This window comes from Acanthopagrus latus, chromosome 23 (genome assembly GCF_904848185.1).
Source record: "Acanthopagrus latus isolate v.2019 chromosome 23, fAcaLat1.1, whole genome shotgun sequence".
Taxonomy (NCBI): domain Eukaryota; kingdom Metazoa; phylum Chordata; class Actinopteri; order Spariformes; family Sparidae; genus Acanthopagrus; species Acanthopagrus latus.
In genome coordinates this window covers 10,865,443-10,880,582 of record NC_051061.1, presented here as the reverse complement: position 1 = coordinate 10,880,582, position 15,140 = coordinate 10,865,443, and the positions used below count along the sequence as shown (strand labels likewise).

Below are 15,140 nucleotides of genomic sequence, written 5' to 3'. Positions count from 1 at the left end.
TCGACGATGAACCTGGCGGCTGGCAGCGAATCAATCAGTCGATTGATCGCCGCGGCTCCGCTGTAATGTGTACTTAAACGCAATACAATATGTTTTATAATGGGCACTCTGGCAGCGCGGCCTGTAATGAATGCGATGATTTGTAAGAAGTGCTTGATATCATGAACAAGTTCCGTAACGTAATAATATGATTAGCAGAGGAGGAGCGGTCAGGAGGGGCGAGCCAGCACCCTGAGGCCCCTACACTGTGCACCGCTGCTGCTGCATCACATTAACAGCTCTTTTTGTTTTTATGTTAAACAAATTCAACCAGTGACGACATGGGACGACATTTGTTGCTGGCGTCAGATCAAATGTAACACTATGGTTACGAGTGCTGGTAGCAGGGCGCCCCTGGGGGATTTATGGCCCCGGAGCCCAACAGACTCTAGAACCGCCACTGATGATTTGTTGGTGCCAAGATATGTAAACACAGGATCATAGAGTCTTCTTAGAGATTGAAGGATTTTTGATTTGTGAGTTTTGTAAGGTGCCCAAAAGATGAAAATAATAAAAGAATAATAATAACTTTGAGGAAGATGGGAAAAAAAAAAAAAGCGAGTGATGGCCAGATTACAGTCTGCAGCCAAGAGAAGAAGTTCTCAGCACCCTGGACAGCGCCTGCTCACTGGAAGCTCTCCATGGTGCTGAGAGAATATGAAAAAACGGTGCGAAGGAGTGTGTGTGTGTGTGTGTGTGTGTGTGTGTGTGCGTGTGTAGTCATGGCTCCGACTTCCAAATAAGATTTTCCATCCCAGCTCATTTTCCATCTCCATTAAGCGTCTCTGGAGACGCTCCCCCGTCTCTTCTCGCTCAGAGTTGACTCCAACACCGCCACAACACACAGCCATCTCATCGTGTGCCAAGGCATCGCCACCCACTTTGCCAAAACTGAACCGCGGTGCACTCCCTCCACCGCACCGCACCGCACCGCACCGCACCTCCACCGCACCCCTCCCTCCTCCTCTTCCTCCTCCTCCTCCTCCTCCTCCTCCTCCCGCCGGTACCGCTCAACTTGTTCATGCGATGTGGTGCGTTCGCTTGTCCGATCTCATGAAGACATGAAACGCAGATCATACGCCGCTCTGTGTGTGTGTGTGTGTGTGTGTGTGTGTGTGGGGGGGGGGGGGTGTACTTCTGTGTGCGTGTGTCTCCCGTCACAATGCTGGTGCAAACTGGTCCTCAGCACGCATCATCAAATATTTAATCCGCCGCGCACCATTTTTCCCCACAGATTGCCATACACGCACGCCACGGACACGCACACTTTCCATCGCCCCCCCCCTCCCCGTATGTGTGTGTTAGTGTTACACTCATTTCAGTTCAATTCAATTAGTTTCAGTGCAGTTAGGGGAGTGATGTGCAGCTGCAAGACGAGACGGAACTGAACAAATGTGAACGTTTCCTAAATAAGCAGGAGCCTATTGACCATGTCCCCAAATCTCTCTCTCTCTCTCTCTCTCTCTCTCCCTCTCTCTCTCTCTCTCTCTCTGTGTGTGTGTGTGTGAGTCTGTGTGTGTGTCTCTCTCTCTCTCTCTCTGAACTCTTCCTCGCTGAGAATCCAGCCACACCACCAGGTTTTGACGCGCCGGAGATAAATTAATGAACCCCCGTGGAGGAACATGGGAATAATTAGAGGAAATCCACCTTTTCTGGAGGACGTTTAAAGATTTCTCTCTCTTTTTTAAAAAAAAAAAAATTGTTTGTTGTTTTTCTTATTTCGTTCATTTTCTTTGTTTTTTTGTTGTTTTTTTTTTTCTCCCCCCGGTCGCGATCCTCGGGTGAACCTCCGTGTGGGATATTTCGGCTGGACGAAGCGGCTCGGCTTCGGTCTGAGGCGCCCCCCTTTTTCCATCGGTTGGAGGAGGAAGAAGAGGAGGAGGATTGGGGATGAAGAAGAAGTGAAGCCCCTCTACTGTCGGAGAAGACTACATTTTTTTTCTTTCCATCCCGCAGGTGATTAACAGTTGAAAAGCAAAGGCACGCCTTTTGGATACATCCGTCGGGGAATAAACAAGTTAGAGCCGTGGCGTCGGAGATCGAAGGTGTGAGAAGATGTGACACGTTCTTTTTTTTTTCTTTTCTTTTCCTTTTTTTTTTTTTGAAACGAGGGAAATGGAGAAAAAGAGGAGAGGAGATGCCGCGTCGGACAAATATTTCCTCTCCTGCTCCGTAGGATTCTTCCTTTATTTATTTATCTATTTATTTTGCAGTGTGCTCAGTCAACGTGACCGCGGTTAAAAAAAAAAAAAAGTGTTCCCAAATTCCTCTAGCGCACACATCTTCAAGTGGAACTCAAACACAAACCTCATCTGGGAGCTTCTGATTAAAACTTGGCGGCTGGAGGAACACGGTGAGAATCACATCTGAGCTTTTTTTTTTCTTCCCCTCTCTCCCTCTCTCTCTTCCTCTCTCTCTCTTGGCTTTCTGGAAATGTGAGTCCGCCGGAGACCAGTGCGCACCACGCAGAGTCGCCAAGGCTGCAGCGCACAGCCCAATTTTTTATTATTTTTTTTTTTCCCCCAGCGCGGGGGAAAGCGGGGCTTCGCACCGCAGCATCTCCACGACGCTCTCGTTTTTTTTCTTTTTTTTTTTTTTCTTCTCCTCACTCTCGTCGCTGAGATGCGTCCGCGGGCAGCGATCCCCTAAATGGCCAGTGGATACTGATTCTCCATGGTGTTCGCCGGCCAGGTGTCTCAGAGAAGAGGGCGAAACCTCGGCTGTTTGGTTCAGTAACAGCAGCAACAAAATAACACCCTGGACACACCTTTTTTAATGTCAGTCAAGGTAAGTTTGGCCTATTTCTCACTTCGAGTCTTCGCATGTGGCTGTATTGACTCCCGGTGCTGTGGTGTTTGCATATTTTCCTGCTTCTTGAGAAAATGATGAGAGAGAGAGAGAGAGAGAGAGAGAGAGAGAGAGAGAGAGAGAGAGAGGGAGCGCACAGATGAGGCAGAGGTGTTGCTTGTTTGTTAAACCTGTAGCCCCGCTGATCCAGCAACTCATCTGTCGGTTTTTTTTTTTTTTTTTTTACCTTCAGATGTCTGCAAGGAGGGTGACATGTTCAAATGACAGAGGGGTTGTTGAATTTTTTTCTTTCAGAGCTGAAACAAAAAAAAAATCTGAGCCAACATCTCTACTGGTTGTGCGTTTGTGTGTGTGTGTGTGTGTGTGTGTGTGTGTGTTTTTGTTGCTGCGTGTCTGTATTCCAGGGACAGTGGGCAGGATGTTGAGCCCATCAGATGGACTCCGTGTAATGAGGATTGCGATTCGACAGCACAAAGCGTGATCTGTTCCGGTTTGAGTCGGAGCAGAAATGGCAGCAAAACATTTGTTTGTTTGTTTGTTTGTTTGTTTCTGTCCATGGCCGTGAAGAGAATTCACACAAAAGTTGTTGAGGGGCCCCTCCTGCAACCAGGTCTTCTCACATTACCTGCTGCAGCCAAGAAGACGGCATTAAGAGACTATAATCATGCCAGGAGGACCCCCCTCTTGACTCACACACACACACACACACACATGCTCGACCTTCCTGTTTCGTCTATTCGCCGATACTTTCGAAGGAAGAGAGAGCGGCTGTGAGCATCACATCAGACAGACCGTGATCTCACTGGAGCAGCCCGCCCCCTCGCTTCCTCTCCTCATCTTCTTGTTGATGGAAGAAATTTGCTGCCACATAAACCTCATTACTGTGTCTTGCACCAAAAAAAGAAAAGAAAAAACAAGCTGTCGTGGAACTCGAGGCACAATGCTTTTTGAAAGCATCTTTTCTTTTTTTTTTTAAGCATCCAGTCAGAGTCTTCTGGCTGCAGGGTGGACTTTGACTCCTGCTCTCTCTCCACCAGCTCGTCATTCTTTCTAGAAATGTAATGTCTCGCTGCACCCCAGCGCAAGTGGCTCCGCATTAAACTGCCATCTTAAAGTCAACGGCGTGATATGATTGGATTGCGCCAACACACACACACACACACACACACACACACACACACACACACACACACACACACATATTGCTCCTTGTATTGCTCCCAACTGGAGAGGTACTAGAACCTTTTTGTCTACGCAGCAAATGCCGCCGGTCACTCTGAGGTCTTGGAGCAAGTGAAATGCCCCTGCAGCTTCGCGATAGGAGGCAAAATGGCAGCTGTTTTTAAATGAACTGTGACCCCTATAAGTGACCCCTTTGAACAAAGCGTCAAAGAGGCTGATCACTCATATCCACCTCTCCCCCTCCTCTCCTCTCCTATTGTTTCTGCAGTGGTGTCCGTCATTCTTGCCCCTGTTGTTCGAGCCGCCCGGCTTCAGCAAATGTCTCACGTTGATTAATGCGGTTGTGAATGAGGCGCTGGGTCAACGGCACATTTCTGTCCGAAAGTCAAGCGTCGGTAGTTGGATGAGATCCAGTCACGTTAGCTTCTCTGAACTCTGAAAACGTCTCACCACCTCAATATGTATATAAAATTGTTTTAAACCAAACTGTAAGAAACATAATGCTGCTGGTATAGAAGATCAGTGATGATCAAATGTCTGATCCTGAGGATGTCAGTGCCACTCGATACACGCCGAGCGGCTCAGGAGAGGACGTTCAGTACCTTCTGTCCTTGAGTCTTCTCTGCCCGTTCGGATCTTTGGCTGTGACGGTGTATCTTTATGAACAATATGTTGATATCATACCGTATTATATCCTGATTTGAGGCCAAGTGATTGCATTACATTTTGAATATTGTTATTTTGCGTCAGGGAACAGACCTTGGTGTATTTCCTGATTTTAAAGGCTGCATCACAGACGGTTCCACTCCACGGTATGGAGGGCTTTTGAGGAGATTTCAAAATATTGAGATAGGTACTGTGTGTCGTGAAATAGCCTAAAAATATCCAACCCAATCACGGGATGCATTTTGGCACTGTAGGTTTGTGCAAACTGAGGATACATTGAAACTTTACGTTTCTTAGTGTTGCAACTTTACGTTCAGTTTTCACCTTTTGGCTTGAAATACCTGTTTTGGTTGCCACAAAAAACAGATCCCGTCTTTAAGATATCCAGTGGTGTCACTCTTACAAATGTTGAAACACAGAGTGTCAAACTGTGTTCACCGGCTTGCCCGCCTTCTCGTTTGTGACTCCAACATAGAAATATAAATGTTGTATTTCCATTGTGGTTTTCTTCTTTTAACGTTTTAGATTCAATTGGCCCACTTTTAATTCCGTCGCCTACTTGTTGTTATCTCAATGACCCGATCCCTAATAATCAAATGAGGATTGTGGATGGAAACAAGCATCCATTTTGCGTTTACATTCCGGACATGAAGGGTAACAAATGCTGTGAAGAAAATAATAAAACACAGAGCAAACACAGCAGGGAGCAACGTAGAATGAACAGCAGAAGGACGAGCACTGCAGAATGGCGACATGTCTCTTATACACCTGGAGCAATGTGCATTTGCAGTTTAATCGCAGATGCACATATACACATGCGCTTTCTGCTTTCAGCGCACATGCCCAGACACACACGTGGAACACACACACACACACACGAACAGACACCAGGTTTTGGCCTGCGAGAGATTCTGGTATTGTCGCTCACCACAGGGGGCAGAGAGAGGGCATTTATAGTTCTTTTGCAGCAGAAGTTCACAATGACCTAAAAGTACCAGGGGGTGGCCCAAATGGAGAGAAAGAGAGTGTGTGTGTGGAAAATGAACGACAAGCAGGGGAGAGAGAGACTCGGAGGAAAAGATGAGAAGACGATGAAGGGGGGGGAACAATGAGAGAGGAGGACATGGAGCGAAGCAGAAGCGGAGAGGTGAGGATGAGAAGGTGCAGGAGGTGAGAGGATCTCAGGGGTCGAGCAGGGGAGAGATGGGAAAATGGCAGAGGGCTCGAGGGAGCACCGAGGAGAGGGGACAAGCGAGCGGGACGGGAGCGTTATTCAGTTAGGTGAAACGATCGGTTCGCGCCTGACAACCGTGAGGCGAGGGCAGCCACATACTGCGCCCTGAGAGCCTCCCGAAGGCCAGAGGAGGCGAGGGAGGAAGAGAGAGAGAGAGAGAGAGAGAGGAGGTCCGGTAGCTGTGGCTGTCGATACTCTGCGACTGGAGAACAAAGAGGGAGGAAATGTGACGGGTGGAGGGACAAACGCCAGCAGCGAGAGTAAGACGCAGGAAGGAGAAGAAGCAGAGGAAGCACGCCTGGAGAAAAAAAGCGACAGACTGACTGTCCGACATCATGGAGAGCTCGGTCAAGAGTTTAGCCTCCAATAGTTTGAAAACATCATCAGGAGGCTTTTTCTTTTGTCCGCCTACTTGAAGTGCGAGTAGCAATAAATCAGGTGGTCTTGACTTCAGAGCCACCTCTCTATCTCCTCTATCTGTGTGTGTGTGTGTGTGTTTCTCTTTTTCTTTTTGGTAATGTGAGTCACTGTCAAATTCCACAGGCTGTTGACTCACGCACACCTACCCGCGGTCCCGGCTATTGTTTTTCATCGCTGAATGTGATTGTGTGACCAAAGGTGTGTACGGTGTGTGTGTGCGACGGCTGGATGCAGAGAGGGCGATAAAGCGGCACAAACATCTCAGAAAACAAAGAGGGGTTTAAAACTTTGCTCTGGAGTACCTGCTCATTCATCCCAAACCCTGCGCCTCAGTATAAATCTCCTTTCTTTTCTTTATTTTCCCCAAAAGTTTTGCTACAAGATTCGCTTGGAATCAGGATTAGAATATTCAGGATCCCAAATGTACAGTGAGGTTTGTAGGAATCATTCCTCCCGTTCACTCACTCAGTCAGCGTGTATCTGCGTGTCTTGTATCTCTCAGGGCGACTGTCCCCCGTGCCACGACACAGCACATAGCAACACCCTCGGGAAATACAGATGTGGAACTCTGCCGTAGGAAGACCGCATTAAGAGATCCCCCTTGAAACCGGGACTTGCTGAAGCTGCAAAAAAAAAAAAAAAAAAAAAAAAAAAATAAGCGCATCTTAAAGCGGCTACAAGTGAACCTCGGCTCTCTGTTGATACTGGCGGTCCCTGTGGACGGAGGCAGGATGAGCGCCGCTGCCTCGTGTTTCACAGATGTTGATACATGCAGCGTGGGTGAGGGGCGGAAAAGACAACTAACTGCCATTGTTGAAAACTATTTGAATTTTTTTTTTTCAACACATCTGTTTTCTTTAGAAACGGTCTTCTCACTAATAGTTTTATATCAGTATTACACGAGGCGGATACATAACGGGTTAAAAGTTCCTTTTAGTACATTCGATCCCTCTTCTTTGCATATTTGCCCGACACAAAGTTGCTCATGTGCGCTCAGCCAGTCACGATGCTCGCACTCAGGCCTAATGGGCCTGCTCTTATAAAACAGCAGCAGCTCTGCCCTTTCTCTTTGACAGCAGCAGCGCTGGCTTCCTCAGGACTTCAAGGTTCCTCCTGGCGGCGGTTTATTTTATTTATTCGTCCAATACGCCTGAAACGAACAATACATATTAACCATACGCTCCATAATTGCCTTACTTGAGCTTTCGGAGCTCGACAGATGGCGGCTGTTGGTGTCATGTCTGAAGAAGTGAGTTGCTGTCCTCGTGACAGAAACGTTCTTAAATAATCTTAAAAGGCCTTTTTCTTTTTAGCCCATTGTTGCTCAGCTGGAAATGTCTAAATAATTTAGAATAACACAGCGTGCTTGTGTTTTTTTTTCTACGTTGGCCTCATATCAGGGACGATCAGCAGGCAGAAGAGTTGTAAGATTTAAAAAAAAAAAAAAAAAAAAAAAAAAGTATATCCGTGTCCATGTTTCTTGTGATGTTGACACCTGGAATTAGAAGAAAACAGAATATGTATGTGTGCAACTGCGTTCATGTATGACATGTTTACATATAGGCAGGCCTCCGTTTGTGTGTCCCTACAGTATCACGTTTAATCCAGGTGTCACTGTTCAGTGTGCTCAGGTGCAGCAAACCCCCCCCACACACACACACACGTCTGCGGCTAATCTCCGTTGACAAGCAGCAGTCGGCCCTTCACACAACATCCCAATTATAGACGACTGTATGCAGCGCAGCATGTGAGGGTGTGGATTTACCGTAACTGGGTGTGTATGTATTTAAAATGGCGTGTTTGTCATGTCGGGGATTATTGTGCCGTCCTCTGAATCCTTCTGACAGGTGATTGTTGCTGGTTAAGCTGCGGTTAGCTCAGTAAATAAAAATGTTTTGCAGGATCAGGAAGTGAAGGTTAAAGTTTTTTCTTTTCTTTTTTTTTATAGATGTATTCTTGATGTCTTAAACTAGCGTGCAGGCAGATAAGCAAATATTAAATCTATGAAAGCGATGTCATTGTGTTGATTCACTTTAGTCTGTCATTTGGATCATATAAACACAAAGCATCAACGGTCACACTGTTTTACTTTGTTTATATGTGGCGGACCCTGCCACCTTTCTAGCTTCAAACAGTGTTCAGGGGACCTCATCTTCCTCCGAGAACAGCTTGTTTATTCAGTGATGGAAAGAACAAGAACCTGAATGATAAAATAATGATACCTTGGAGTTTGTGTTTTTACCTCATTAATATTCTAAACATTGACATTTAATTTGACCAAAAATCCAGATCCCTTGAGAAAAAAAAAGGCAGCAGCCTGTTCCAGAGCCACTGTTGTGGCAGTGGTTAGCTTAGCATAAAGACTGGAAACAGAGGAAACAGCTAGCACATACAGTAGTTAACCAGTAGCTGTGATCGTCTTGGCTTCTGTTCTATTATTGTGCATGCCACAAGCTTTTTTGTACGTAGTGTAGGCCTATTTATTCCTTGGAGATGAGCAGACTCACACACAAGCTGAAACCCCTCCCCACAGGTCGTCATCGCTGCGGAAAGGGAGCAACGTCCTGCTTATCCACGAACACATGAAAGGCTACATGTTATAAATTCATTACGCTGACATGGAGACGAGCTCTTTGTGTGATTAGATGCAAGCAGCGGAGCCAAAGGAACCTTTCCATTTATATTCGTAGCCTCCGAGATACGTTGATTGAATTATGGGCACGACATCCGGCGCGTCCTGTCGTTTAAACCGGGACGCTGATCCTCATTCTTGGAGCGATGGGCACAGAGCATCGTTCACTCATGGAGATCTGGGCTGCAGGCTTTGTCTAGTGAACACGACAACGCTAACTACTGCTTAGCCCACTTAGTTTGAAAGTTAGCCGGTTTGGGCGGGCACTGCAAATTTTGACCACAACACGGCGTAATACAAACAACGTTGTTAGAGCGTTACATCGCTGGCGGGTCAGTCAGCCCAAACATTACACCCCTTTTGTCTGGAACACTCTATCACCTGATATTTCTGTATTTCTCTCTCTCTCTCTCTCTCTCTCTCTCTCTCTCACACACACTCACACACACACACACACACACACGGTCCCTTGGCGTGCCTCTTCCTCAGCTGTTTTGTCACCTGTCAGGGCCGACACCAGTACGGAAGGCCGTCTCAGGCCCGCTGTACCGTCACTAAGTCATTTTGACGGACACCACATCCCACCGTTCAACCTCACTCTGCTCGCGGCTCAGTGATGTGGACAACCCCCCCCCACCCACACACACACTCTCCCCCGCCACCTACCTTCACCTCCCGCCACCAGGATTTGTGACCTTTTGGACTCGGAGTGGCACTTCCTTAGCGTTATTGTCCTACGACGTTCTGCATGGTTGGCGGCATGATTAATGGATCATTTAGCACTTGTGAGGGATGTCTGGGGTAATGTAGTAGAATAATGCAGCTTTTTAAATTCTCATGGGAAACTGTTATGACAATCTTTTTTTTTTTTTCCCCCTTCTCGAATTAGTAAAGACTGTTCGAAAAGACTCACCTGTCGCTTGAAAAGAAATTCATACCTGCAAGATGACTGACAGCCGGAATTATTGCAAATTGCTGTAATGGTTCCACGGCAGCAGGTGACTCCGCGGATGACAAAAGGAGGTCGCCATCCTCGACGTTCCACGAGATGCTGTGAGATAAGCTGCACATTGGGATTTTCTCTCCGCAACTAGATGCACACCTTCGCGTAACATCACAGATTTTCCTCACGTGCTGCAACTCGTATTTTGACATCCAACTAACAAGCAGCGTCTCGTTTCCATCGGTCGATCTTCGATCAAAGCTGAGACGAGGAACAACAAAAGCAGGGCGGGGCGGGGGGTTAATCGTGCCGCAGCACAGAGCCGCTTTCTGCTCGCCATGGCGCCTCGAAACAATTAAAGCAGCGAAGTCAACCTAGGGGGAGACAGGAAAACAGCCACCAGGTCTCCCGCCGAAGTGTTTTGTAGAGAGTGTTAAAACCAGAGCAGCTTTTGAGTAAGCTGTTAAGAGACCCAGGGAGACATTTGAGGGGAGTCAGGGAGACATTTGACCGGATGATACTTATTATCTCTGGAAAACAGCTCTCTGCTCCATCGGCGTCTATCTCTTGTTCCTTTACCCAACGTGCAGGCTAAAGTGGAACAGATGTACCGAGGCTAACCTTTCAGAGGACACATCTGCAGCCTTCTCTGTGCCAGCAATCACATTTTTTCCACCTACAGTACAAATAGTGATTTAAAATAATGCTTCATTCCAGGCAGCTGGGAACCTGATCACTCTGGACTTCCAGTGGAACTCGCCACTCCAAGTCAAACCTGTCAGCAACAAATGGCTGCCTACATTACCCACAATGCAACATGCATCTTCCTCCGGAGCAACGGAAAGCTTTATACTACTTTTTTCCCACATTATGCAGTAGTCCTTAGTAAGACTTGTAAACACACTTTAATCTGTAAAGTTGGTGGCGTTACCCTTTAGTCTGATGACTCACTTTGATCAATTTGAGGATTTTGTCTGAGATTATATATTAAATGGTGATGATGTTGTACAACAGACACTAAGTGTGTCCTTTGGAAACCTCGATAGAAGCTTTGAATGAAAAATAATGACATATGGTACAGTCCCTGAAAGAATTCCTTCTGATTGTACACACTTCCTCCGTTCTCTCTGTTCGCTGTCAGTTGCTTGTAAATTAAGGGGGTTGTGTCTCCGTGTGTGTAGATAAGTAAGACATCTAAGTGGAGGTTAGCACAAAGCAAACTTTATTTTGGCTCGAAGCCCGTCATAGTCTCTGACTCCACGACGCCCCCCCCCCCACTTCTGCTCCGACAGTCTCATAGTGGGAGAGGTCTCAGCCATGTCTTTCTCTCTTCCTTCGCGTCATCGCTTTTGAGGTCACCTCTTTTTTTGCCTGTCGTGATTTCAAAAACAGCAGCGTGATCGCGTTGGACACTGTCGTCGCCGCCGCAGACTCCCTTCTTTTTTTGTTCACCGCGTCAGCCGCTGCAGTCGTCAAAGCCACCGGCAGCAGTGATGCCGTTGTCGTCGCTGTAATTATCGTTACCGTCATTACGAAGCAAAATCTAATCACAGCCATCTCATCGTCTTTGTTCACATCTTTGGATGGGTACGGCCCAGAAGCAGAAAAAGATTTGGCAGCACGACATTACTCGTCTCACATTAAACCAGACTGAGGGAGCTAAATATGCTTTCGCTGACGGCAGAGGCCTGTGAGGAACACAGCACGAGGAAGCGTCGGCCATGTTTTATGTCTCGTGTGGACATTTTCTCTGCTTTTCCCGTGAAACCCTCCACGCTGTGTCCACTCTCTGCATCATCGTGGCAGAGGACACACACACACACACGTAAATACCAGCACTGAGAGCTGCGGGGCTGTAAATGTCAGCCCTCACTCTGTCTATTTGTTGATCAATTTGATTGATTGTGGACTCTGTGTGTGTGTGCGTGCGTGCGCGTGCGTGCAGCCGCCACAAATTGTCAAAGCAACACAGGCGCACAGACATAAAACAGTTCAATAGCAGCGACTGATTTTTAGTGTTTTGGAGTCGTGCCTCTCAATCTATCAATCTAAATATCCTCCCGGTGCTTGTTTTGCGTATTTGCTTTATTTCCTAGTGCCCGTTCTCATTTTCCCCTTTCGTCACTCCACGCGCATCGAGACGATTGCCCCCAGCAACCAATCACGGCACGGGCGCTAGCTGATGAACGGCTTGTCAAAGTTGCACGCGCAGTCAGTTTGCCGGGAAAACAGCGTCACCCCCCTCCCGTGACATTTGAATCCCGGTACCCTCTCGCTAAGTGACACTGGCATGTTACAATACATTAGTCGAGGATCATAATGAAGTCAATGAAGTCGGAGTTATGGAATATGAGTAATTGCTGCGGTCACAGTACATGACATCCAACATCAGCTGGAGGACGCTGATGGAGTTTCGGGAAAAAAAAGGAGAAGCCCCGGAAAGCTTCGCGAGCATGCGTGTGTGCGCGCGCTGACGTTTTGGGGCCATAGAAAAAAAAAAAGACGTGACGATGCATTGGATAACTGACGGTGCAGACTTAAGGCACACTGAATTTTCAACTTCTGTGTGTGTGTGTGAGAGAGAGAAGGAGCAGTTGATTTGATGATTTGTGAGTGGGAATAATTGGCTTCAGGAAGTCTGTCACCATCCAGAAAGAGGATATCTGTCTCATTATGCCTGACATTACACAAAGCCAACTTTCACAGATAAAGGTAAAAAGATACCTCCGCCGGTAAACTCCCTTCCATATTTTATTTCCAATTTAACATCCTCTGTCGACTCCTGCAGAGTTCTGAATGGTGTCGTTGTCTACGAAATACCCTCTGTGCCCTTTTTACAAGTACTAAAGTTTCTGATCACCTGGACCCTTCATCCTATTCCAGAATCCTGTCCAGATGACGCAGCATTTTCGAGAGTATCGTGTTGTATTTGGGAGTGAAACAGGATAGGTCAGATGGGACAAAGTGTTGCAGGGAATTTGATTTCATCGTCGAAAAGCGGGCTTGTGTAACAGAGAAATGGAAGAAGACACGTTCCATCCCGTTTTCAGCAAACGGACTAATTATTCTTAGTTCTGTGCAACTTCCTGTTGAAGATTGGGTCAGTGGTTGATTCAAGCCTACGTAAGCACAAAAAAAGAAAAGGCGAAATCATTGGAAGGTAATGGATTTCTTGTATTTTTAGTTTTGGGCACACATTGTTAAATAAGTGGGAAATACAGTGGTATCTGAAAGGATTAAAGTAGTTTTGCATGTGCTCGGCCCATTTTGTGCCGTAGTTGAGTCATCGGGATGCTTTCAGGACCGACAGAGTCACAGAGGATGCCATATCCACTGCCTTCCACACAGTCTGCATGCACATGGGGGGAATAAGAACTGCTACATCACAATGCATGTGTGTTTACTTCAGCTTAGCATTCAGTGAAGTCTGACCCATGCCAGTCTGAAACAGCCTAAATGTTCTTCGTGCTGCAAATTGCTCGTCTTCCCAGCGTCACGACGCGACGTCACGTTGTCCGTTTGCTTCGCTCTGACTCTCCTCTCTCCCCCTGCCACTCTCTTTCTCGCCCTCCACCTGCCCGATCCGCTTTCACTCCAACACTAGCTGCGTATTCTAAATGTGAGAGCGTGGGCCGACAGACACATGGAGCTGTTGTGGTTGTTGATGGTGATGATGCCGCGGTTCCCTTTGAGCACCTCCCTGTCACACTGATTCATCACCCCTGGCCACTCATAAAAAAATAGAAATAAATTTAAAAAAAAGCCACCGAACAACAAACACACGCGTCTGTCCAAAGAATAAGCACGGGCCTTTCATGAAATATGCAGATGCACAGGCAGGCGCTGACGAGCACGTTGCATGCGGCAGTACCAGTGTTTTGTCACGCCCCTGGGAGCTTTTCACTAACTCCACTGTAATCCCATCTGTCGCAAAATTAGACGATCAGAGCGAGACAGGCAACACGTGGGAAAGGTCAACATCATGCACATACGACGGTGGTTGGCATTGAGATTGTTGCTCCATGTAAAAGTCAATGTTGATATTTTAACTTCCGTGTGCAAGTTAAATTCAGGATTTCTGGCAAGTCTCAAACAGATGGTAAGGTGGTCGAACGCACCTTTTGCATCTGAATTAGATGCCGAAGAGCGTGAGGATTATGCTATTATTATTTTTGCTGCTGTTAGGAGTGGAGCACATGAAGATAAACAGTCGGTGCTGCTAATTTTCCAGTCCTGGGGCCATTAACCATTACAGAAGAATAGGGTACATTTTGATAATATAATGTTGCATCACCTTCAGGGACTGAAAGAGGAAGGGAAATATGCAAATGTGAGAAGAAAACGTTCTTGTCCATGAACATTTGTGTCTAAGTCGCGCCATTGTAAGACTCTGGTTGTCTCTCTTCCTTTTCCCTCTCTTCTCGAAGTAAAAATCCCCCCCCCCCCTCCCCAGCTCCGGTCGACAGTCAACATTACAGTATGAATGAAGGAGTGAATCTGAGCTCTCCTCCCGTCACGCAACAACTCCGAATCAGAGCAGAATTCAATGTGACGCGGGGTGTTTATTCCTCCAGAAGGTCTAGCTCTGCACCCAGCTCTCTGCCCTGTAGCTAGGTGGCTGTAACAAGTATTTTGGTATGGAAATGTGGCAAGATGTGGTCAAGCTGCCTCTTGTTCTGGGTCATCACATCATCCCTGTAAAGAGCCAGGTGTAGTGAAGGAAAAAGTAGATTAATGGCTCAAAAATATAAAATACTGGAGCATTTTTACTCACATGATTACACAGCGACAATAATACATTCACAGGCACTGATGCAGACATATTTTAATGAGCTCAAACACACTCACACCTGCATAGATACGTAAACATAAATCATCTCCTTCTCACACACACACACACACACACACTCCATGCAAGATGTGCTGACACATTGAAGGCACTCTGTCCTCTCTCCCCCCAAGGATTCTGGTAATTAGATTCCTACAGGCCAAGTCTCTCAATTTCACTGCATTTAATTGGAAACACACACACACACACTCTGAAGGCTCCACAGGTCCACGATTGTTGATCACAAGCGGGGACTGTGCCGCTCTAATAATTAATTTCTACGCTGGCCCCCTTCACACACCTCATTTACCAATCAATCCCTTCTTTGTTTTATAAATTCTATTAAGTGTGTCCTGCCAACGCGAGGTGGCGCAGTATAACGGAAGGC

The 15,140-nt window shown here is 46.8% G+C and overlaps 1 protein-coding gene across 4 annotated transcripts in view; it reads left to right on the top strand.

Annotated features, from left to right (window-relative positions):
- The first annotated feature begins 1,605 nt into the window (after window positions 1-1,605).
- Window positions 1,606-15,140, top strand: part of cacna1ia (calcium voltage-gated channel subunit alpha1 Ia) — a 159,999-nt gene continuing 146,464 nt past the window's right edge. For all 4 annotated transcript variants that reach the window (XM_037089683.1, XM_037089682.1, XM_037089681.1 and 1 more), the window contains exon 1: window positions 1,606-2,826. The gene's annotated coding sequence lies outside the window, so the exon portion shown is untranslated. The remainder of the gene's footprint in view (window positions 2,827-15,140) is intronic.